Here is a 26,456-nt window from a genome sequence, read left to right as displayed (position 1 = left end):
CAGGTTGGGTTCAAGCGGCTTATGAAAAGAATGCTTAAAAGGTTTTTAGTGGAACTTCTAAAAGTGATCTAGTGTGAGGTCAAGAGTTGTGATTCATTGATTCATAGGTAGCTGGTTGTTGAAAGTATCATACAGTTTCATCATCCAGAAACACTCTGTGTATTGAGGTAAAAAAGTTCTTAGCAGAGAGAGAGCCCTGAGGATCCCCATCATAGTGGTGCTTTTTGGGAGAAGAGATCGAGGAAAGTTCAGACACTAACAGAGATGTTTGGAAAGAATATTGCTATAAAAGACAAGAGAGAAATGAGTTCCAGGAAACAGTCATCAACAGCAAATATTTCCAAGAGGACATCTATAATAACTGAAAATAACCAATTTATTTTTTTATGATTAGAGCATATGTAAAGTTATTCATTACTTGTGAAGAGCAATTTTAATGGAGTATCAGAGATACTACAGGAGTTTGGATTGATTTGAGAAATGGAACCATTGAAGGTAGTGAGTGTAACATATTCTTCTCAGAAGTATGGTTACAAAAAAAGAGAAATGGATGGGGTAGAGTATGGAAAGGAGTAAAAATGAGTTATACCATCGAGGAAGCTTTTTGTCTCTTTTCAAATAAAAAATAATGAAATCTTGAGAATAAGTAGCAATTTAAGAGGGCAACATTAATAATATAGGTGGACTAGATGGGTATATGAACAAGGTCTAGAGTAGGATAGAGTAGGATCAAGAGCCCAAAGGAAGAATTAGCATTGGCTGGAAGAATGTCACCTCTCTCTCTGAGACTAGAGAGAAGAAAGGCTGTGTACATGTGTAAGTTTAAATTAAGTGGGGGCTCATTCACACCTGATTTCTTCTATTTTTCTGGGATGTAGGTAGCAGGACCATCTGTAGAGAGTGAAGGAAATGGCAATAAAGAACATGTGTTGACTGGCTTCGGTAAGAATTAAACATAGAACTACAGAGACTAATGCAATATTATTGTATAGCTGTGTAGACCTTGCTGAAATAGTTGAAAGAATATCTTTAGTGTATTAATTTGCACAGTTGTGTGATTTATCCAGCATCACCCAGTAGCTTGTGTCCATCTAAGATAAAGAGGAAGATAATTATAGTGATCCAAGTTGGCATTAACAGGGTGCACACATGAGTTTCTAATCTGGAATTCATGGTTCATGGTCCATATGCAACTTCAGGAGTAGGTATCTTGTGGACTCCTAAAAAGCTATGAAAAAATTTGTATATATACAGATTTTTATGGAGAGACAGTAGACTGTTAGTTTTTATATAACTTTCAAAGTGACCCAAGATCAAAATTTTAAGATTAGAAGATTGAGGGAAAAGTATAATAGTTGTGAATCAATGATCCTCCAAAGGTAATGAAAGAATGAGAAAATTATTCTTCTGGTTACAATGTTTGTAAGGAAATTGCTGACATTTTTTACAAAGACAATAATTTGAAAAAGTACTAATAACCAGAATATATTCAATATAAAGAATTCACAAAACCCAATAATATGGAAATAATCAACCCAATTTAAAAAGAGGCAAAACATTTGATCCTACAGTTCAGTTGAGAAGGTATATAGATGACAAACACATGAAAAGATATTTAAAAGCATTAACTGTTAGAAAAATGCAAATCAGAACTACAAAGAAATACAACAAGTATTAGAATGGCTCAATTTTTTAAAAAAAGGCAATAACAAATGTCAATGACGATGTGGAGAAACTAGAATTCTAATATACTGCTGGTGCAACTTCAAAATGGTGTGGCTTTTTATAAAACAGTTTGTTAGTTTCTTATGAGTTTAAGCAGATATTTACCATACAACCTATGAAAATATTCTTTGGTATTTACCAAAGAGAAATAATAATACATGCTGTGGCTTTATTCATAATTGTCAAAACTTGAAACAACCTAAATATCCACCAGCTGGTGAATGGTTAAACAAATTGTGGTGTACCATACAGCAAAATACTATAATAAGTATTTTATTCAGCAATAAAAAAGAATGAAGTACTAAAATATTGAATAGAAATGATAACTCTCAAAAGCATTATGCTAATTGAAAGAAGCCAGACTCAAAAGGCTACAATACTGTACAATTCCCCTTACATAACATATTGGAAAAGACAAAACTAAAAGGACACACATTAGATCAGAGGCTGCCAGGGCCTGGAAGTGAAGAAAGGAGATTTTTCTACATAGGGACACAAGGGAATACTTTGGGGTGACAGAAATATTCTACATCTTGATTTTTGTGTGGTTACATGACTATATAAGTTTATCAAAATGCATAGAACTGTCACCTAAAAAGAATACATTTTATTGTTTGTAAACTACACCTCGATGTGTGTAGAAAAAATAAAGCATAGAGCTCTAAAAATAAGTGCTCTTGGGGCAGCTTCCCTGGTGGTGCAGTGGTTAAGAATCTGCCTGCCAAAGCAGGGGACATGGGTTCAAGCCCTGGTCCAGGAAGATCCCACATGTCACGGAGCAACTAAGCCCATGTGCCACAACTACTGAGCCTGTGCTTTAGAGCCCACGAGCCACAACTACTGAAGCTTCATGTCTAGAGCCCATGCTCCACAACAAGAGAAGCTTGCCCACTGCAAATAAGAGCAACCCCTTCTCGCCACAACTAGAGAAAGCCCATGTGCAGCAACGAAGACCCAACACAGCCAAAAAAAAAGTGCTCTTGAAGAAGCATAATGGCACAGTTGTGTAAATGGCTTTGGACTATTTTCTCCTCAGCATCACCTTTCACAGAGTTTATTCCCTTTAATCCAGCCACTTCCTCAATTACAGATGCAAAGCACAGAATCCTCCAAGGATTTCACTAAATAGAGCTCTGGGAGGAGATCTCCATGTAGTAACAGTGGGAGAAAGAATCCTACTGACAAAACGAAAATCAATGGAACATCTGGACCACTCCCTAACCAATCGTTTTACCACCTTATTTTCTACTAAAACTTTAAGTTGTATTAATAATAGACTCCATTGTCTTAGAGCATTATGCTCAAAGGCAAAATTTTACCCCAGGGAGATGTAATCAAATTAGTTCTTACCATTCCTATTCCACCTTAGATAAAATAATAGTGGAGATGAATTTATTAGATCTTTCTACAACAATTAATGCATGTCTTTCTTGGAATGCATACAAAGGAGGGGTGTTTGCTTAAAAATAATGAGAGAAGAGCTTTTGTTTCTTGAGGTTCAAGTATAGATGGAAGCACGGCACTATATGAGGCTTTGCCCAATTGAGTCACAGTATGAAGGACCTGGACACATGGGAGATGAACAAATATGGATGGTGAGCAAGAGGAAGTAAATTTGTGAATGGGAAAGTGCTAAGAATAAAATGATAGCAACTTCCCATCACTGAATCTCTCACAATACCAAGTACATATAAGTCATCCATCTCTGTCTTCAGGGTTGAATTAAAATGAATTGAATGGAATTGAATTCAGCAGAGATGAATTAAATAACTTCAACTCAAGAGGAGAGAAAAGGCTCTGAGTCACAGCCACTGGAAGAGTAGTTTTTGCTTATCATGGAAACCCAAGACCCCACCCCAAGCCTGTATCTAGCAACAAAATGTGATTCAAAAGATTGTTTTCTAAAAATGTTATCTCTTCAAATATTTTCATGATGGTGATGGTGGGTTGCCTCATACACCAAAACACTCCTTCTTATCCTCAAGGATCTGCTATTTATGATGACATGCTGCAAGTGCAGTATCTCATTAACAGCTGGTATATTCTGTGAATCGTTCCTACATAGGACTCTGGAAAGGCTCATGCCAAGGAGTACTTCCCAGAACTTCTGCTGCCAGCGTCCTTGTCCTCATGGTGAGCCACAGCCACCCCCCGCCTCTGCAGGAGACCCTCTAACACTAGCAGATCAATTCCATTTTCTCTATTCCTCCACTCATTATCAATTGAGAGAAGAAAGAAAGAATGAGACAAAGAGGACAAAAAGGGGAGGACAGTCTGGGAATTAATTTAAGCTGAGAAGAAGCAAGAACTACAATCCTGCAGGCTGTGGAACAAAAAACACATTCATAGAAATATAGACAAGATGAAAAGTCAGAAGACTATGTACCAGATGAAGGAACAAGATAAAACCCCAGAAAAACAACTAAATGAAGGGGAGATAGGCAACCTTCCAGAAAAAGAATTCAGAATAATGATAGTGAAGATAATCCAGGACCTTGGAAAAAGAATGGAGGCAAAGATCAAGAAGATGCAAGAAATGTTTAACAAAGACCTAGAAGAATTAAAGAACAAACAAACAGAGATGAACAATACAATAACTGAAATGAAAACTACACTAGAAGGACTCAATAGCAGAATACCTGAGACAGAAGAATGGATAAGTGACCTGGAAGACAGAATGGTGGAATTCACTGCTGCAGAGGAGAATAAAGAAAAAAGAATGAAAAGAAATGAAAACAGCCTAAGAGACCTCGGTGACAGCATTAAATGCAGCAACATTTGCATTATAGGGGTCCCAGAAGGAGAAGAGAGAGAGAAAGGACCCAAGAAAATATTTGAAGAGATTATAGTCAAAAACTTCCCTAACATGGGAAAGGAAATAGCCACCCAAGTCCAGGAAGCAAAGACACTCACATACAGGATAAACCCAGGAGAAGCACACCAAGACACATGGTAATCAAACTGGCAAAAATTAAAGACAACAATTATTGAAAGCAGCAAAGGAAAAACAAAAAATAACATACAAGGGAACTCTCATAAGGTTAACAGCTGATTTCTCAGCAGAAACTCTACCAGCCAGAAGGGAGTGTCATAATATTCTTAAAGTGATGAAAGGGAAAATCCTACAACCAAGATTACTCTACCCAGCAAAGATCTTATTCAGATTTGATGGAGAAATCAAAAGCTTTACAGACAAGCAAAAGCTAAGAAAATTCAGCACCACCAAACCAGCTTTATAACAAATGCTAAAGGAACTTCTCTAACTGGGAAACACAAGAGAAGAAAAGAACCTACAAAAAAAAAAAAAAAAAAAACAAACACAAAACGATTAAGAAAATGGTAATAGGAACATACATATCAATAATTACCTTAAAGGTAAATGGATTAAATGTTCCAACCAAAAGATACAGGCTTGCTGAATAGATACAAAAACAAGACCCATATATATGCTGTCTACAAGAGACCCACTTCAGACCTAGGGACACGTATAGACTGAAAGTGAGGGGATGGAAAAAGATATTCCATGTAAATGGAAATCAAAAGAAAGCTGGAATAGCAACACTCATATCAGATAAAATAGACTTTAAAATAAAGAATGTTACAAGAGACAGGGAAGAACACAACATAATGATCAAGGGATCAATCCAAGAAGAAGATATAACAATTATAAATATATATGCACCCAACATAGGAGCACCTCAATATATAAGGCAACTGCTAACAGCTATAAAAGAGGAAATCGACAGTGACACAATAATAGTGGAGGACTTTAACACCTCACTTACACCAATGGACAGAAAATTAATACAGAAACAGAAGCTTTAAATGACACAATAGACCAGATAGATTTAATTGACATTTATAGGACATTCCATCCAAAAACAGCAGATTATACTTTCTTCTCAAGTGCGCACAGAACATTCTCCAGGATAGATCACATCTTGGGTCACATATCAAGCCTCAGTAAACTTAAGAAAGTTGAAATCATATCAAGCATCTTTTCTGACCACAATGCTATGAGATTAGAAATGAATTACAGGGAAAAACATGTAAAAAACACAAACACATGGAGGCTAAACAATACGTTACTAAATAACCAAGCGATCACTGAAGAAATCAAAGAGGAAATCAAAAATACCTAGAGACAAATGATAATGAAAACACGACCATCCAAAACCTATGGGATGCAGCAAAAGCAGTTCTAAGAGGGAAGTTTATAGCTATACAAGCCTACCTCAAGTGACAAGAAAACTCTCAAATAAACAATCTAACCTTACACCTGAAGGAACTAGAGAAAGAAGAACAAACAAAACCCAAAGTTAGCAGAAGGAAAGAAATCATAAAGATCAGAGCAGAAATAAATGAAATAGAAATAAAGCAAAAGATTATAGCAAGATATAAGCAAGATATAAGCAAAAGAAAATAGCAAAGATTAATAAAACTAAAAGCTGGTTCTTTGAGAAGATAAACAAAATTGATAAACCATTAGCCAGACTCATCAAGAAAAAGAGGGAGAGGACTCAAATCAATAAAATTAGAAATGAAAAAGGAGAAGTTACAACAGACACCGCAGAAATACAAAGCATCCTAAGAGACTACTACAAGCAACTCTATGCCAATAAAATGGACAACCTAGAAGCAATGGACAAATTCTTAGAAAGGTATAACCTCCCAAGACTGAACCAGGAAGAAATAGAAAATATGAATAGACCAATCACAAGTAATGAAATTGAAACTGTGATTAAAAATCTACCAACAAACAAAAGTCCAGGACCAGATGGCTTCACAGGTGAATTCTATTAAACATTTAGAGAAGAGCTAACACACATCCTTCTCAAACTCTTCCAAAAAATTGCAGAGGAAGGAACACTCCCAAACTCATTCTATGAGGCCACCATCACCCTGATACCAAAACCAGACAAGGATGTCACAAAAAAAGAAAATTACAGGCCAATATCACTGATGAATATAGATGCAAAAATCCTCAACAAAATACTAGCAAACAGAATCCAGCAACACATTAAAAGGATCATACACCATGATTAAGTGGGATTTATCCCAGGGATGCAAGGGTTCTTCAATATATGCAAATCAATCAATGTGATACACCATATTAACAAACTGAAGAATAAAAACTATATGATCATCTCAATAGATGCAGAAAAAGCTTTTGACAAAATTCAACACCGATTTATGATAAAAACTCTCCGGAAAGTGGGCATAGAGGGAACCTACCTCAACATAATAAAGGCCATATATGACAAACCCACAGCAAACATCATTCTCAATGGTGAAAAATTGAACGCATTTCCTCTAAGATCAGGAATAAGACAAGGATGTCCACTCTCACCATTATTATTCAACATAGTTTTGGAAGTCTTAGCCACGGCAATCAGAGAAGAAAAAGAAATAAAAGGAATACATATTGGAAAACAAGAAGTAAAACTGTCACTGTTTGCAGATGACATGATACTATACATAGAGAATCCTAAAGATGCCACCATAAAACTACTAGAGCTAATCAATGAATTTGGTAAAGTTGCATTATACAAAATTAATGCACAGAAATCTCTTGCATTCCTATACACTAATGATGAAAAATCTGAAAGTGAAATTAGGAAACACTCCCATTTACCATTGCAAAAAAAAGAATAAAATACCTAGGAATAAACCTACCTAGGGAGAAAAAAGACCTGCATGCAGAAAACTATAAGACACGGATGAAAGAAATTAAAGTTGATACCAACAGATGGAGAGATATACCATGTTCTTGGAATGGAAGAATCAATATTGTGACAATGACTATATCACCCAAAGCAATCTACAGATTCAGTGCAATCCCTGTCAAATTACAAATGGCATTTTTTATGGAACTAGAAAAAAAAAGTCTTAAAATTTATATGGAGACACAAAAGACCCCAAATAGCCAAAGCAGTCTTGAGGGAAAAAAACAGAGCTGGAGGAATCAGACTCCCTGACTTCAGACTATACTACAAAGCTACAGAAATCAAGACAATATGATACTGGCACAAAAACAGAAATATAGATCAATGGAACAGGATAGAAAGCCCAGAGATAAACCCACACACCTATGGTCAACTAATCTATGACAAAGGAGGCAAGGATATACAATGGAGAAAAGACAGTCTCTTCAATAAGTGGTTCCTGGAAAACTGGACAGCTACATGTAAAAGAATGAAATTAGAACACTCCTTAACACCATACACAAAAATAAACTCAAAATGGATTAGAGACCTAAACATAAGACCGGACACTATAAAACTCTTAGAGGAAAACATAGGAAGAACACTCTTTTACATAAATCACAGCAAGATATTTTTTAATCCACTTCCTTGAATAATTGAAATAAAAAGAAAAATAAACAAATGGGACCTGATGAAACTTAAAAGCTTTTGCACAGCAAAGGAAACCATAAACAAGGTGAAAAGACAACTCTCAAAATGGTAGAAAATCTTTGCAAATGAATCAACGGACAAAGGATTAATCTCCAAAATATATAAACAGCTCATGCAGCTCAATATTAAAAAAATGACCTAATCCAAAAATGGGCAGAAGACCTAAATAGACATTTTTCCAAAGAAGACATACAGATGGCCAAGAAGCACAAGAAAAGCTGCTCAACATCACTAATTATTAGAGAAATGCAAATCAAAACTACAATGAGGTATCACCTCACACCACTTAGAAAGCATCATTAGAAAATCTACAAGCAACAAATGCTGGAGAGGGTGTGGAGAAAAGGGAACCCTCTTGCACTGTTGGTGGGAATGTAAATTGATACAGCCACGGATACAGCCATGGAGAACAGTATGGAGGTTCCTTAAAAAACTAAAAGTAGAATTACCATATGACCCAGAAATCCCACTACTGGGCATATACCCTGAGAAAACCATAATTCAAAAAGACTCATGCACCCCAATGTTCATTGAAGCACTATTTACAATAGCCAGGTCATGGAAGCAACCTAAATGCCCATCAACAGACGAATGGAAAAAGAAGATGTGGTATATATATACAATGGAATATTAGCCATTAAAAGGAACGAAATTGGGTCATTTGTAGAGACATGGATGGATCTAGAGACGGTCATACAGAGTGAAGTAAGTCAGAAAGAGAAAAACAAATATCGTATATTAACACATATATGTGTAACCTAGAAAAATGGTACAGATGAACTGGTTTGCAGGACAGAAACTGAGACACAGATGAAGAGAACAAACGTATGGACACCAAGGGGGGAAAGCAGCAGGGGGTGGGGGTGGTGGGATGAACTGGGCGATTGGGATTGACATGTATACACTGATGTGTATAAAATGGTTGACTAATAAGAACCTGGTGTATAAAAAAATAAATTAAATTAAATTAAAAAAAAGAGGTCCTACATAAAGTCAGTAGTGGCAAGATTGTAGTTAATTTACCCGAAACTACACAAGTAATGCTTTAACATCCCTAAGAAGCTACAGCCACTGTTAAACAGGGTGTGACTCCTTGCAGTATAGTTCCTGATACAAAAGTTACTCTTTCCACAAAGAAGCAGAAGGAAATGCTTTCCCACTGCTGCTCTGTGCAATGATAGAACAAGAGTGTGGAGAGGAGAGGAGAAGAGAGGAGAGGCGAGGAGAGGGCAGGAGAGGGGAGGGGAGGGGAGGGGAGGGGAGGGGTGATTGAAAGGGAGAAGGAGAAAGGACAATATAAAGAGAGAGGTAGAAATAAAGCCATTACCTGGGTAAAAATAATATCTGGCCAGAATTTTTCAAAATGCATCAGAGGGAGAACAAAGTCTAGAAATACCATAGGTAAACAAGTAAATGGTCCAAGTGAAACCTAACAACTAAAACTTGAAAGTACTGCAATGCTCAACATCATTAATCATTAGAGAAATGCAAATCAAAACTGCAATGAGATATCATCTCACACCAGTCAGAATGGCCATCATCAAAAAACCTAGAAACAATAAATGCTGGAGAGAGTGTGGAGAAAAGGGAACCCTCTTGCACTGCTGGTGGGAATGTGAATTGGTACAGCCACTATGGAGAACAGTATGGAGGTTCCTTAAAAAACTACAAATAGAACTACCATATGACCCAGCAATCCCACTACTGGGCATATACCCTGAGAAAACCATAATTCAAAAAGAGTCATGTACCAAAATGTTCATTGCAGCTCTATTTGCAATAGCCCGGAGATGGAAACAACCTAAGTGTCCATCATCGGATGAATGGATAAAGAAGATGTGGCACATATATACAATAGAATATTACTCAGCCATAAAAAGAAACAAAATTGCGCTATTTGTAATGAGGTGGATAGACCTAGAGTCTGTCATACAGAGTGAAGTAAGTCAGAAAGAGAAAGACAAATACCGTATGCTAACACATATATATGGAATTTAAGAAAAAAAATGTCATGAAGAACCTAGGGGTAAGACAGGAATAAAGACACAGACCTACTAGAGAATGGACTTGAGGATATGGGGAGGGGGAAGGGTAAGCTGTGACAAAGCGAGAGAGAGGCATGGACATATATACACTACCAAACGTAAGGTAGATAGCTAGTGGGAAGCAGCCGCATAGCACAGGGAGATCAGCTCGGTGCTTTGTGACCGCCTGGAGGGGTGGGATAGGGAGGGTGGGAGGGAGGGAGACGCAAGAGGGAAGAGATATGGGAACATATGTATATGTATAACTGATTCACTTTGTTATAAAGCAGAAACTAACACACCATTGTAAAGCAATTATATTCCAGTAAAGATGTAAAAAAATAAAAAAATCAACTTGGATTGAAAACTAGTTTGGATATAAGAAAGGGACAACTGAACGCATACTGCCACGGAACAAAGGCAGCCCAGTTCTCAGCATCGAGGATCAACAGACCAAGGCTACAGCCAACAGAGCACAAGTCTATAATGGACTGAACCATAGCCAGCTAGGGGTTTTCATCAATTTCTTGGGAAGGAAAACTTGGAAATTAAAATGAGAATTCAATTTTAGATGTACTTTAAGTTTGCTAAATAGAATTTGTATACATTATACATATAGCTAAACAAGTCAGAGTTTCTATTTCATCAGAGCCCTGGCAAACAAATGATGGCATACTCAAATAGATTCATTTGAAGAGCATTTAATAAAGTGCTTTCAAAGATACAGGGAAACCACAAAGAATAGAGATCAGTTACCAGGGACTATTAAACTGTGTGTGTGTGAGTGGGATGGTTGTGGCACCATTACCATTTCTAGGCATAAAGGGGAAGAGAAAGAGAATACTTACTGGAACTCAAAAGAAAGAAATATGAGGTGAGGGCCACTTGATGGGCCCTATGATCTTCTGATGAGAATGCAGCCAGTCAGACACTGACTTAGTAGAAGGAGTGAGGGAAATCTCATGACTTCTTTGTCTCCTCTGTATCTCGTTTCTTGCCAGTGTTCCCACTGGGTGATCCCAACAAGAGCCCAGAGAGATGAAAGTCCATTGATGCAACATTTATAGGTCAGCCTCCTGAGGCAAACAGCAGGGTTGGGAAGAGCAGTGAGCAGATCTGGAGAGATCAGGAGCGCAGTCAATCCTTTTGGCCTCTGAGAAACCACTCCTGTCCTTCATCCATTAAAAATCTTATGGCCTAAACACAGGAGACAGACAAAGTTGCTACTGTATCATTGTAGGGGTGATGGTTGATTCCTTCATTCTTCTACTTGAAACTGAAAACATTAGCCACCAGTCATCATATAAAGTAGTAGAAAAAAAAAAGTAAATAATCATAATGTTCTGCTGCATTTGTCCTGCTTCAGTAGCTGGTCATGAGGCCCAATTTGGTAATCATCACCATCGTCACCATCATATTCTGCTATGCATTTCAGGTTCCTTATGACTTCTGGCAGCACCTTGCCCAGGTGGGTGGTGACCTGAACCTTTGTTCACATGGTTTTGCATCCTTACGGATCTTACAATTTAGAGAGAATGTGAGGCGGGGGTTGATTCAGTTTTCCATTCATTATTACTATTGGGCAAGGGGTGACTAAGAGGTGTTCCAGGTGACATCCTACGTTTCATATATGGTCCTCCTTGTAATGTTTAATAGCAACAATCCAAGACTCAGGATCAATCATCCCTGCAGGTACAATGACCCTTTTCTCTCTGTTAGTGCAGCTGCACAAGGATCTTGAAATAACTGAGGGGAACAGTCAGCTTCTATTTAGAGAATCAGGTTTTGAACCTTGTTGCAGGTGTTAGTCCTTTGCCATTAGGGTCTCAGAATCTGTTAAGCTTTTGTATGGTCCAAACAGTGAGTGTCGTGGGTATTAGCCTATCGTTGGGTTGTCCTTGGCTTAAAAAGTGTCATCTGGTTGAAGGCTGTGTTCTGAAGGGCAGTGTATTAGTTTCTGACCACTGCTGTAACAAAGTACCACAGACTGAGTAGTTTAAACAATAGAAATTTATTGTCTCAGTTCTGGAGGCCACAAGTTCAAGATCAAGGTGTCAGCAGGGCCATATTCTCTGAAGGCTGTAAGTTGGGATCTGTTCTAGGCCTCTCTTCTAGCTTCTTCTGGGGTTTCACTGGTTTGTGGCAGTATAACTCCAGTCTTCATATGGCATTCTTCCTGTGTGTGTCTGTTTCTGCATCTAAATTTCCCCTTTTTATAAGGACCCCAGTCATATTGCATTAAAGGCCCACCTTACTCCACTGTGATCTCATTTAACGAATTAGATATGCAATGACCCCATTTCCAAATAAGGTCACATTTTGAGGCATTGAGGGTTGAGATTTCAACATATGAATTTTGGAGGGACACAGTTCAACCCATGACAGGAACCTGGGAAATTGATATGGTTACTTTTCCTCCCATGCAAAGTAGACAACTGAACGTACCACTTGAAGTTGTGCTCACTGGAAGCACTACTGTTTCTTGGGAAAATGGAAGGTTTGCATCACAGTTCCTACTCCATGAGTTTAGGGCATTTTAAATGACCACTTTTATTATCTTTATATGATCCTGAATTAAAGAATCCTGCCAAATACTTATTATATAGAAACACCAAAACTGAATTGACCACTAGACCAGATAAGTAGCCCACTATTGAATACTGCTTTTAAGAAGTCTTCTTTCTATCTCTGCATGTTCTGTGTTATGCATTTCTAGTGAAAGTTGAAAATCTTGCTGAAAGATTTGCATTTTTTTCTGCATGGATCACGACAGACTCAAATCAAAGGAAACTTTGCTTTTGATTAGATTCAGTCTTTCTGCGTTAGCACTGGTATTTTTTTTCCATTGGAGATAGTTCTAGAAATAGGTCTTTAAAGCCTTTATTCTGATCCTGTTGGTTCTATAATTATGTTTCACTGTATTTTTTTCTAAGACCTGTATATAGGCATATGTACACACATACACACACAATGTAAACAGCCATTTGCGTTCTATATGATTTAAGTGGCAGTAAAAGAACATTTTTTGCCTCAAAGTCAATCTCCCTTTAGCCCACTTTGAGTACCAGAACTGTCACTGTGTACCAGGCAAAAATACTTCCTGTTACAGTATTCTATTTAGAAGTCCTTTGTTCTAATAAAAAGATTTTTAGAATAAGATGCTCTGGCACAGTGAAAAGATGACAGGTTTGGAGATAGGAAAATATAGGCAATACCTCAAGTCTTACCTTAATTGTTCATGTAGACATGACAAATTATATATTTTTGGTCCTCTATGACCTCATATGAAAGATAAAGCTATTGGATAAAGTTAGCGTTTCTGAAATTTGACTGATCAAAATCATCACATGGAGTGCTTGTTAAATGTTAGTTTTCCAGACCCCACTCCAAACTCATCACATCGGACGCTCTGGAGTAGGGCCCAGAGAATTGTTTAATACTTACGCTAACCCCTGTACTCCCTCCTACCTTCCTATGAACTGACACCTTGGGGAAGTGCCATATCGGGTTATTTCTCAAGCTCATCCTGCTCCAATTATCTGTTGAAACCAAATAAAAGCCACTGTCCCAATTAACCCATTAGCTCACTTTGTTCCCTGCAGTTTCCCAGTTATCATCAAATGGAATACGGTTGTGAAGAATAAGGCCTAGGATGGGCAACTTCTGATGAGCAGACAGTTTGGCACAGTAGGAGGTCCAGATGGCAGGTGCGACTAGGAAAACTTGGATAACTTGTGGATAGAGTGAAGCCCTCATGGATAAATTTGGGGATAAGAAAAAAAACTGTGAATGTGTACATTATCTATGAATATATATATATATATATATATATATATATGAATCAAGAAGAAACAGACTAAGTGTGCAAATCATGGATACATTTATAGAGATTGCTAAAAATGGTAGTGTAGATCTATATTTATTGAAATGCAAAGATGCACAAGATGGGTTTCTAAGTGAAAAATAGATATGTCTCATAGGTTTCATTTAAAAAATATATATATTCTCTTTGAATTTGAAGACTCTGCATTCAAAATACCAGTGAATTTCTCTCTGAGTGGCAAATAGAGTTAATTTTTATACCTTCTTATTTTCCTTTTTATATAAACTGAAATTTTTTTTACAATGAGAATTCAATGTTTTACAATCACGGATAGCAATCAAGCTATGCCATCATAATAAGAGAGAGTGCAGGTTGTATAGAGAAGATGAGGTTGTTGGTTGCTAGATGAAGGAAGGGACCAAACAGAGCAGGTGTGAGAAGGAGTTAAATGGAAAGCAAGAAATCAGCCCAGGCCTGTAGAGGAAAGGGAAATTAAAGAGGAGAGGCAAGCATGTCTAAGGCAGGGGTAGTCTGAATTCTCCTAAGTTCCTATCACGACTCTTGACGAGTTGGTTCAGGATGCAGGGTTGCGCTTTGTCCTTTCCTGCGGCTCGTGAGGAACATGTGGGTCAGTACTGCAAGCATAATTGTTGCGCTCAGGTCATATTAGACTGTTTAAGATTTAACTCCTCTGCTGCCGATTGCCAGCTGCAAGCTTGCCTGGGGCCACTTGCTCCACAGACCAACGTATTTGTTTCTGATGTGCAACCCAGGATTGCAAGGTTGACTAGCAGCCTGGAGGGAAGGCAAGCGGATGGAGGCTATTTATAGCAGGAGGCAACAAAGGTTTCCTTTCTTTCCTTTACCACGAGTTGTATTTCTCTGAAACTCTGCCCATGTTATTCAGAAATCAAAAGGGCAAGAGAACAAGCTCTTCAGAGCTGGTTAGAAAGTTCCAGGGCTCTGTTTTTAGAGCAAATCTGCCAGCTTCCGAGGAGGTTGCAACCACCCTCGGATTCTAAATCAGCTTGATGGCGGTGCAAATAGATGCAAATGAGGGTCAAATCAATTTCCATAATGAACAGCACAAGCAGAGCGGACTCCTCTCCACCTGACTCAAAATTACTAGAAAATTCAATGAAGGGGGGAAAAAAACAAAGAAAGAAAGGGAATGAAAATATCTTAGTGACTTGAAAACTATCACCCTATGGATTTGGGGAATGAAATCGGTGAGGTTCTAAAGTGATGCTGGGCTTCACTCTGGAAGCTTGTCCAGAATGGATGGGTCCAGTATAGCTCTTCTGAGGATTTTTTTTGGCCATGGTTCATCCTTCCCCAGTCCTAGGCTCCACTTCATATTACACCCTGGTTGAACTTTTGTTTTTCCTTTATAACAGCTTTATCGAGGTATAATTCACTTACCATAAAATTCACTCTTTTGAAACATACAATTCAGTGGTTTTTAGTATATTCACAGAGTTGTGCAACAGTTGCCACTATCTAATTTTGTAACACTTCATCACTCCAAAAAGAAACGCCCACTCATTAGCAGCCAGGCCCCATTTTCTTCTCCCCCAGCCCCTGGCAAACACTAATCTACTTTCTGTCTCTACGGATTTGCCTGTTTTGGTGATTTCATGTAAGTGGAATCGTATAATATGTGGCCTTTTGTGACTGGCTTATTTCACTTGACATAATGTTTCAAGGTTCATCTATGTTGTAACATGTATCGGTACTTCCTTCCTTTTTATGGAGGTTGGCCTTTTTAAGCAGAACCAACATGAGGGCTATAAACCTCCAGGTCTCAGAAGACTGCAGTGAGCTCCACTTATTTCATGGAAAACCACATGAATTTAGAGATAATAGTAACGTGACCTAACCTTATTACTTTTCCATTAAGTCTTTGCCCACTGCGTTTAGCTCTGGATCTCGCTGCATTTCAGCAATTAGCTTCTTGTCATTCAACTAATACTGGGCTGGGTTGACTTACATTTATAATGAACAGGTATTTTTATGAGCCACAATGCAGAGGCATTCATTTCCAAAGACTATTTTGGTACTTCTGGCACAGCCTATGTCACTGCATATGGTTGACTTGCATCTATAAAAGAGATGGGAGTCGCTAGAACTATAATACATATGGGCCATTGACTGAACCATCTGAGGAATTCTTAATTGGTGTGAATATGGAATGTAATAATTTATATGGATCCATTACTTTTATATGCTTAAGTACATGGAGAGAACTAATTGAATGGGTTTTATTTTCTGGAAGGCCCTGAATGTCTTTGGATAACCCAAATTTTCTTCACAGAAAGCTAAACTTCCATGTAAGTCATTATCTTTAAGACACATTTATCAACTGCTTCCCTTGTGTCTGCTCATACTTTGAAGCAGTGTGGTTTCCATCAGTAATCAGGCACAGCAAACCTTCTGCTTTTGACTACTCAGCCAACAGAACCTCACATTTACCCAGCAAATGCATAGGCAGATGGTAGGATAAAAATTGAGGTTCTTCATGATGTCTCTGTGGCAGGGCTTAAATGTCTTGGGGAACAGGGGAGTCAAGTTTAACCTTACACTGTGTTTATGGCTGGGATTCAGCCATGTCAGGGCATGTTTGACAAATGAGTGAAAAGAGCATGCCAGAAATCTATTTTCCACCAAGTACTAACAAAGAAGGCGTCTCCTGAGAGAGAACTCATTTATTCCAAGGCTGATCAGGGATCCTAACATGGGATATGAGTGCTGTTGAGGTTGGTTGGGAATTCCAGAGGGAACCCAAAGCCGTGAAATGGGCTAAAACATCTGGAGGAAGAATGCCATTATTTTAGATTAATATAATACCACAAAGAGGATGCCAAATTCATATGATTTTTTTTCCCTAAGGTAAAAGATGGCACATCAAAGAGATTTTGCTCTCATGTCAGGCCATTTTTGGCTCTGTTCCTAGACACATGGGGTTCAGGTTCACTGTGTATAGAACTTGGGAGGGAGAGTTTGAAGAGTGCTAACTAGAGTGACTTTCTCTTTGAAGGGAAGAGAAAGACAAATTGGCTGTGTCTGGTAATCTGACTCTGTTATTGGAAAGGGAATAAGAGTCATTCTAATAGAAGAACCCTCAGTCATTCAGGTTTTACCACAGCCTATGAACCTCTATTTCCCACACACTGAAAACCCCATACAATATTGAGCCTCAAGACAAAACCATTTTTGTGTCTATGCCACAAGTGTAACAAGACAGATGGTGGCAAAGCATCCTCTCCACGTTGGCACGGCACTCAGTGCTACTTTGGCACATCAAGAGCTGTTGTACACTGGAAATACCCAGGTGGCAGGGGGATGCGGGGTGACAGTGCTTGTAGATGGCTGCGTCTGCCGAGGTAGTGCTCAGAGGTGAGGGGGGTGGTAGAGGGTCAGAGGGTGGGTGACTGCATTTCTGGCACCAGGGGAATTAATAAGAAAGAGTCACACAGCTTCCTGCATGGATCTACCATGGTCACACTCTTTTTTCACCAAGAGGCCCTATTTGCCCATTCTATACTCCCTATTGGGTGAAGGCTGAGATGTCATTTATAGGCACATTGGGGACGACCTGTGGGATGCTCAGAATATGTGTGTGAGATTATCATGGTCCTGGAAGTCTGCAATAGTAGGTTTGGGTGAAGTTGGAGAAATAATTATAATGATTGCAACCATAAAATTTAGAGCCACTGAGTGTACCATGTTCTGGGCCCTGTGCCACATGCTTTACATTCTCTATCTCTTTCGGTCCTCACAATAATTCTTTGAGTTAAATATGTTTTATTATGTCCATGATACAGTTGAGGAAACTGAAGCATCATAAGTCAGATTCTCCTGTAAGGGATATTGTCAGAATTAAAATCCAAGTTTGTTCTTTACTCCTAGCCCACGCACTTAACCCCCATATTTTATTACCTCTCAGGTTATTACTATAAGATTACTGCAATAAGCTTATTACTATTACTCATTTTTAGCCATTCATATGTTGCCTGTATGAGTGTTTAGCAACAATAATAGATTTCTTGGGGATATCATTAAAAATTTTTTGTTTATATACTTGAAGATACAGCTATACATATGTACCTTAATATGCTATGTTCACATGGATAAGTAATTTCAAAAGTAAATGTGTGACCTCTATAAAATAGTAGATTAAGATGTGAATAAAGACTGGAATTGTAAAAAATATATATATATTTTTATTAACATTTACAGTGCTTTCAATGAATAAAAGCAGAAGGGAAGAGATGTTTACTAAATATCTTGACATATGGCAAGTATTAGGATAACACTGGTTTCTCACATCAACCTTGTAAGATTATTGTTGTATTCATTCTATAAGTGGGAGAAAGGAGGCTCCAAGATGTTAAGTCACTTAAAATCTTAAGTCAAAAATGAGATTCAAAATCATGTATGATGGCACCAATAAGGCCCACTTCTAGTAGGATGTTGAAAAATAAAAGGAATAATCATTTTCTTAGTCCACAAACATTGTTCAGCATGGAAGATCTATTTATTCAATTCTTCAAATGAACACTCTGGAGTACCTATTATGTTCCAGGCACCATGCTAGATGCTGGGTGTTAAATCTTAGCATTGACCTTGGGGGGAAATTCATTGCCCAATGGAAGAGACAGAACTCATACAGATCACTAATTAATATGTAAGAATAGCAAGGTTCTATGGTAGGAAAAGGAAGGGAGAAAACTTACATGCTTGGTAGATTAGGGGAAGTTTTTACAGAGGAAGTAACATTCATGTAGGATCTCGAGGAGGATTTTGTCAGGCAGAGAACAAGGTAAGGGAAAGAGCAAAGACCATCCAGAAGGTATTGAAAAGCTCAGTTTGGAAGGGAAGGATCATTCTTTTGTGTGTCTGGAAGCCCTGGTTTTGAGATAGGCAGTGGAGAGAGAGAAATCTGGTGGCTTGTTCTTGGATCCTGGTTTTGAAGGATCTTGTATGCCCAGGTAATGAGTCTGGACTTTTTCTTATGCCAGATAAGAAACAGTTAAAGCTTTCACAGAAAGTGTGATCAAAGTTTTGTGTTAGAAAAATAACTACATAAGATTTGAGACCATATGTTAAATATAGAGAAAGGAACATTAGGGAGAAGTTTTAAAAGGCTAATCATCTTGAAGACATCCATGGATGGTCACCAGTTCCTAGGAAATTTCTTTTAATTCAGGTATCTGCTTTCTATCCCACTGCCATTCCCATGCTCCTGCAGCTGCTCCTCTCTTATCTGGAGTGATCTAGCCCTTAGCTCCCTTTTCCAAACACCTGGTCTCCTACAGCTCCAGTGAGAAATTACTATGAATCCCAGGCCTACAGGATGCCCAGCACACACAAAATCTCAATTCTTCAGGTCCTGCCATACTCTTACATCTGTCCCAAGGCAGAGCAAAGTAGTTCTTTGCACGAAGCTGAACTTTATAGGAATGTTGGATGATTCCTCATTGGTTTGACCCAAATGGATTATAGTTGGCAGAGATCTGATGCCTTCACTCTTCAAAAGAGTCTAGCAGGACCTGGGATGACTGGGGCTCCAAGCTGGTCACCTGGCACCACAGACATTTTCATCCATTTACCCTCATGACTCATATAAGTGCTGTCATTTTCTGTGCATGCCATGATATGAAAACATAATTGAGAGTAATTAGAAAGGCAAAATTGCTCTTGGGGTATAAGATTATAGAAAGGAACAGTGCTTTAACATTTCCCACACTAGACTGGAAACATTTCCAGAGATCTGAATTCTGTTCTTGATTCTATTTACAGCTTGTTTTATGACCTTGGCCAAGTCAGTTAACCTTTCCATTCCTCAGGTTGACCTTAAGTAAACTTAGAATAATATATCCCTGCCTGCCTTGCTCCCAGGCATGTGAGTTTGAAAGAGTTAATGAGATAAAGTTTAGAAAGTGTCCAAAACACTGTTTATCAGAAAGTCTACAGTCTGTTGTGATAGGCAATCTCTGGGTGATTGCACTAGGTAGCAGAGGGTAAGAAAGATTATTGGGCACAGTTATCTCTTTTTCTTGAAAGCCCTCAACTTCTAGGTCAATGAGCACCTATGCACTAGGTGATATTCAAGGTTACAGAAACACATGCTTTACTACTGTATTGCAGAAAATCAGTTAATTACAGGGCATCCTGTTCTTAACAGCCCCTGAAGGCACTGCCTGACCTTGTACCAGGGCTGTGAAAAGACACGTTCTTGACAAGGAAATAACTGGATTTGGGAAGGCTCTTCCTGTATCCAGGTATTTACAAGGGTAGCTAAATGCAGCAGTTACAATTTCCTTGGAAAGGCCCACACCTCTTCTCTCTCTCTGATTTCTCAGCTTTGCCCAGAACAGACAGCTGCAAATAGAAGTGGCAGTTTGCTTGGGCATTGATTGAGCAAGGGGAGGCCAGTGATGTAATGAGGATCATTTTATCACTGGTACATAGATGAGGTTGCGTCCCAGCATAACCTGCAGACAGACTGGGAAAACAGGGAGAAGGCTTGTTTTCAATGTCACATTGAAATCACACTGTCAACACATTTTAAAGAGAGAAGTAGAGGAATATCAATTGGCACAGGCTGATCGGTACACATGGTTTAGAGACTTTTTTTGTCAATATCTGTTAAGATTAAACTTTCATGGACTCTGTGACTCAGCATTTTCACTTCACAGCCCTGTAGAAACAATCACACGTGTGGAAAAAACCATGAATACAGACAAACATTCTAGCACACTTTGTGATTTTAAAAAGGTAGGGAGGTGCCTTCAATATGAGGAATGGCTAATCACAATGGAGTATTCATATTGTGCAATATAACGGTACAACTTAAAGAATGGGGGACATATGTTCAAACCACCAGCAAATTCTGTTAGTTTTCCCTCAAACTATACTGTGAATCTGACCAATTCTCATCAGTTCCACCATAGGCATCCTTGTTCAAGGAACCATCCATCATGGTTCCTGTGAACTGGGACCTGGCAATAGCCTCCTTACTGACCCTGCAGCTTTCTCTATCACCTCCTACAGCTTATTTTCCACTAAGCAACCAGAGTGTTCCATCTAAATGCAGATGTGGTCATATCACTCCAATAGTTTCTCATCACATTTAAGACAATACCTGCTAAGCCACGTGCAATCTGAGCCCTGGCTACATCTCCAAATTAATTTCTTACCTTTATCTTTTCCCATCCCTACACCATGTCATATAGTAGGAGTTCAACAAAACATGGCTGAATCAGTGAAAGAAGAGCTCTATGGACACTAAAATGGAAAGATCAGGAAGACACCAGGTTGTAATGTAGATAAACACAGTGGCTATCAGTTTAAATGCCTGGGTTCAAATCCTAACATCACTGCATAATTTTTAGCTGCATGGTCTTGAGCAGGTTAGTAAATTCTATGTGTCTTAAATTTCTTCTCTAAAAAATGGAATTAATAATGTTATCTGTCCCACAAAGCTGTTGCGAGGATTAAGTGATCAATTCATGTAAAGCTCTTAGAGTCATGTCTTATAATAAATTTCAATTAACATTATGTCATAACTATTTGGAGCCCCTTTGACTTTTTGTTTTTTCCTCTCTAGATTTTCACCAGATCCTGTGCTGTGAGTGCTATTTTATATAGTGTGATCAGGAGAGACTTATGGTTAAGATGCTTTTAGTAGAGATCTTAAGGCAGTGAGGCTGAGGACCATGTAGCTTTCTGGGGGAAGGATATTTGAGCAGAAGGAATATTTGGAAGAAATGCTCTGTGGTGGGGACATAAAACACTACCCATGATACATGATGTGGTGAAAAGATAAAGTGAAAAGAAATACGTAGGGGTTTTAAATAGTGGTGATGCAATGTTAACTCAGACCTCTTATGAGTAAGATGCAGCTCTAAGTACTTTATATATATCAACCATCTAATCCTCACAACAGTTCTAAGAAGTGGGAGCACTCCTGAATGTTCCAGGGAAAGCAAGAAGGCCAGAGATAAGTGAATGGAGAGGAGAGGGAGTGGGAAGAGAGTCAGAGGTGTGATGAGATGGGGTGAGAAGTTAAAGAATGCAGGTCTTGGGCTTCCCTCGTGGTGCAGTGGTTGAGAGTCCGCCTGCCGATGCAGGGGACGCGGGTTCGTGCCCTGGTCCGGGAAGATCGCACCTGTCGCGGAACGGCTGGGCCCATGAGCCATGGCTGCTAAGCCTGTGCTCCGCAATGGGAGAGGCCACAACAGTGAGAGGCCCGCGTACCGAAAAAAAAAAAAAAAAGAATGCAGGCCTTTTGGGGCCATGGTGAGGACCTTGTATTATACCATGAGTGAGCTGGCAAGCTGCCGAGGGCTCACATTAGAAGATGAATATGTGAGAAGGATCATGGGGTGGAAGCACAGGTATGTCTGTTAGGAGGATAGTGTAGTAATCTGGGTAAGAGATGGTGGTGGCTAGCAGGTGAGTACCTGGTATATATTTTGATGATAGAACTGACAGATTTGGCTAAAGAATTGCAAGTGATGTGTGAGAGAAAGAGACATCAAAGATGACACCAGGGCTTCTGGTTGAGCAATGATAGACTTGGGTTGCTGCTTATCGTATTTACTGAATGACAATGGAAGAAGAAGTTTGGTAGCCTGGAGGCAGCAGGAGGTTCAATTAAGAATTTTGTTTTGACATCCAACTGGAGATGTGAAACAGGCAAATGGATGTAGGCCTAGTCTTGACTTCTGGCAGAAGGCCTGGCCTATTAAAAAGTCAACATTTGAATCTCTAGAAATCAACACTGTGCAAGGCCTATAATGACCTTGTCACTGAGATGTCTATCTTGAGGGTGTGTTGGTGGGAGGGAATCTTTCTTGTTTCTCATTCTTCTCTATATTTCAGTTCCAAGATTTTTCTGTTTGACCTGAGTCATCCCACCCACTGAAGACCTGAAGGAAAGAAAAAGGATATGCATTTTGGTTTATTTTTGTTTTTGTTTCCCAGTTTCCATACAAAGTGGTGCTGCTTTTGAAAGCAGGAAAGGAGTTGGATGACCACAGAGAGAGAGAGAGAGATCTTCTAAACTGAGAATTGACAGTGATCAGACATATTTGATATGAGGAGGGAAAAAGGAATGGTTCATGCTGTTTTATAATATAAGACTGTAGTAGGATGTGCTTAAGACATTCTTGGATACAGGATACAGTTGCAAAATACATAGCTTATATATTCCAAAGAGTATTAGTTCTAATATTTCAATGATACGTTGACTGTCTTAGTAATATTATCCTTCTCGGCTACCATTATTCTCAATGGCTCTCCTTGTTATCTTCCACTGTTTCTAGATACCATGTAGCTGGTCCATTGCTTTCTTGGTGCTTAACATACTTTACCTTATTTGATCCTTGCACTTTGCTCTCATATTTTTGGCATCTCTGTTACTTAAATGAGGAAACCAAAAACATGTACTTGCTTTAATATGGTTGGTCCTAGGCCATAACTTCCCAAAGTTACTTCACAGAATATTAAGTATTGTGAAAAGGAAATGGTGGCCGCAGAAGATTGGGAAGTGTTAGACTAAATAAATACAAGCGGGCTTCCCTGGTGGTGCAGTGGTTGAGAGTCCGCCTACCGATGCAGGGGACACGGGTTCGTGCCCCGGTCCGGGAAGATCCCACATGCTGCGGAGCGGCTGGGCCCGTGAGCCATGGCCGCTGAGCCTGTGCGTCCAGAGCCTGTGCTCCGCAATGGGAGAGGCCACAACAGTGAGAGGCCTGCGTACTGCAAAAAAAAATAAATACAAGCATGATTTTTAGCAGGATTTCTCTTGTCATTAATATGCTAATGTTATATGAAAACTCTCTAAAAAGGGCTATAGCATTTCTCAGTTACTTGAGCACAGAAACATTTTTTTTCCCTGAAGCTTCTCACAGTTTAAAACTAGGAAGAATGCATTTGGGGACATGTCTCTTTAGGACAACTTAACCCTGAGGCATGATGTATGCCCATAACCCTGTTTTTCTGTGGTATTTTTATCAAAATCTTCTTGCTTGGGCCTTCTACATTGTATTGCTATCGGCATTTGCCACTATCTTATATTTCTGATTTCTCAATACATTCCGAGCTTGGATGTACATTTTGATTGATGCACTATTGTTGGTCACACAAACATGATTTCACTTTGAATGTGATTTCAATTTGATAGATGCCCAGAGTGTCTATCATATGAAGAGGGCCTGCCCACACAGGATTTTCCTTTGTCCTAGTTCAGCTACAAACAAGCACCCCAATGCCATGGTCATCCCTTAGGCACAGGATGCTTTGTGCTCATCTTGGTCTCTGTCAACCTGCTTCTGCTCTCCCCAGCTCCTCCCAGTTTGGTCCACAGCTGTCCCCATTCATGGATTTAACCACACCCCTGTTGACAACAACTCAGACAGAGAGTGTTTACTACCAAACACACTTTCTATGTCCACTGGGGCTTAGAATAAATCCATTGGCACGGAAGTGGGGGCTTGGTGTTCCTTGCTGAGAATGAGGCCTCTCTACACGGCCATAGGGTCACAGGCCTTTGCTCTTACTGAGCCCAGTTTTTATGTGGTCATTTCTGTCCATTCAAAACCTTCAGTTCTGCTTAAAGGATCCCATTTGGCTCTTGTCAATATCCCTAGAGATTAAATATTTGGTAACTTTAGGCTATGGTCTGATAAGCTATGCAAATATGGATACCTCAGACAATGTTTTGCTTAGATCTAGGCATCTTCTTAACTAAGAACCTCTTTAGCTGTGCCTTGCCTTCTTACACTGCCACATGGATGACAACAGCAGAAGCTTCCATTTTACGAGTGCTGACTGTGTACCAGGCTCATGCTAAGGTCTTTGTAAACATTATTTTATCAGTCTTATACTGTAAGTATGATTATCCCTGATTTTCAGAAAAGGAAATCAACTTGCCAGAATTGTCAAACCCATGTTTTCATCCTTCTGCCTGTGCTTCCAAAACAACATCACCTTCCCATATACGTTTAGGACATTCAATCACTAAACTTCACCTGAGTTTGCTTACGTTTTTCTTTTTTTCTTTTTTCTTTTTCTTTTATTGAAATAGAGTTGATTTACAATGTTGTGTTAACTTCTACTGTACAGCAAAGTAATTTATATATATATATATATATATATATACACATTTTTTTCATATTTTTCCATTATGGTTTATCACAGGGTATTGAATATATTGTGGTTCCCTGTGCTATACAGTAGGACCTTGTTGTTTATCCATTCTCTATATAATAGTTTTGCTTCTTTTTCTTAGTCTAAATTTAAATAGTACTCACTATAGAAAGCAAAGTTGCTTTGTATCAGACAATTAATTAACTGAGGTATTCATTTGCTAATTAATCAAACATTTACTGAGGGCTAACAGAGTGTCAGACACTGTGTTGGATGAGGGAAATGACAAATTTTTAGAGACTTAATCTCCGATTTCAAGTGGTTCCTGATCTTAAGGAGACAGAAACATTAACAAGTATGTAGAGAGTGTAATGTCTACTATTACAGGTAGTCGTGTGTTTAACACTTACATTTCTTTAAATTAATAGACCAATTGCAAGTGTCACTGCCATAGTGTCTCTAAACCCAATACATCTATAAAAAAAGTACTGTACATGTTTATTGTAAGTATGTTCTTTTAAAAAATATTTATTTATTTATTTGGCTGCGTCAGGTGTGTTGGGTCTTAGTTGCGGCACGCGAGATCTTCATTGTGGTGCGCAGGCTTCTCTCTAGTTGTGGCACGCAGGCTCTAGAGCCTGCGGGCTCAGTTGCCCACAAGACATATGGGATCTTAGTTGCCCCACCAGGGATCGAACCTGCATCCCCTGCATTGGAAAGCAGATTCTTAACCACTGGACCACCAGGGAAGTCCCTGTAAGTATGTTCTAGTAACTTACTGCTAGGTGTCTTAGTGAAATATCACTTCTTTCGGTATTTAGATGATGGTACTCCCTTCAATGAGTCATTTAGAATTCTCTAGGTGTGTGAACAATGAATGACAATGCAGAAATGGAAGAATCAGGTTGCTCAAGGGGATAACAGGTAGGATACCTCCTTGCAAATTATTTTTCTATGTACCAGACTAGACCTTCCACCGGGAAATAGGAACTGAGTGGGAAGGTGTCTGCAAGGTTCTAACTCCCATGTGTTGTCATTTAATGCATTGACATTTTTCCTTGGAAGGATATAATATATAAGTAGCTCTACACGTGGGTGCTGGAGAGGCAAGATGGTGTCCTCGGGCAACATGGGCAGCCAGGCTGGGAGGAAGAACCATAGTGACTGCTATGTCAAGCACTTTCAGGAGGGGATTATTTTAGGGTAGGGATTCGGGGTGTGAATGCTCTTCACTGCATTTCCTACATTGTATAGAATCCGAAAAATAGACATGATAACATGAACTGTATAATGAACTCTATACCTGTGTTG

This window comes from Stenella coeruleoalba, assembly GCF_951394435.1.
Source record: "Stenella coeruleoalba genome assembly, chromosome: 4".
Lineage (NCBI taxonomy): Eukaryota > Metazoa > Chordata > Mammalia > Artiodactyla > Delphinidae > Stenella > Stenella coeruleoalba.
This window is presented reverse-complemented; position numbering follows the sequence as displayed.